Source organism: Uranotaenia lowii, chromosome 2 (assembly GCF_029784155.1).
Source record: "Uranotaenia lowii strain MFRU-FL chromosome 2, ASM2978415v1, whole genome shotgun sequence".
Lineage (NCBI taxonomy): Eukaryota > Metazoa > Arthropoda > Insecta > Diptera > Culicidae > Uranotaenia > Uranotaenia lowii.
The window spans coordinates 36,069,690-36,069,985 of NC_073692.1; the positions used below are offsets into that span (position 1 = coordinate 36,069,690).

A 296-nucleotide genomic window follows, 5' to 3' on the forward strand; every position below is an offset into this window, starting at 1 on the left:
TGGCAGGAAACAGAATTTACCCCGAAGACATCCAAACCGATCGCGATCGGAGGACGGGTTGCTGTCGTCGTTAATGGCGAAATCATGACACTAATGGCGGCCCGTTGTCGATTTTCCGTTCCATTCATCTTTGAGAGTTGATAGTGCAGATGACAGACAGACTTGGAATTCCCACACCGATTCCCTCCGGCGGCTCTTGTTTGTTTGTGACTTTGAACTTGGCGTCCCGAGGCGTCCCTCTCCTGCTTCTTCTTATTCAAGGGGGTATAGTTGACATTTTTCCTGCAGTGCAACAT

The 296-nt window shown here is 49.7% G+C and overlaps 1 pseudogene; it reads right to left on the minus strand.

The window, feature by feature from the left end:
* The window catches only part of LOC129741284 (NADPH oxidase 5-like), a 48,239-nt pseudogene extending 47,943 nt beyond the window's left edge, over positions 1-296 (minus strand).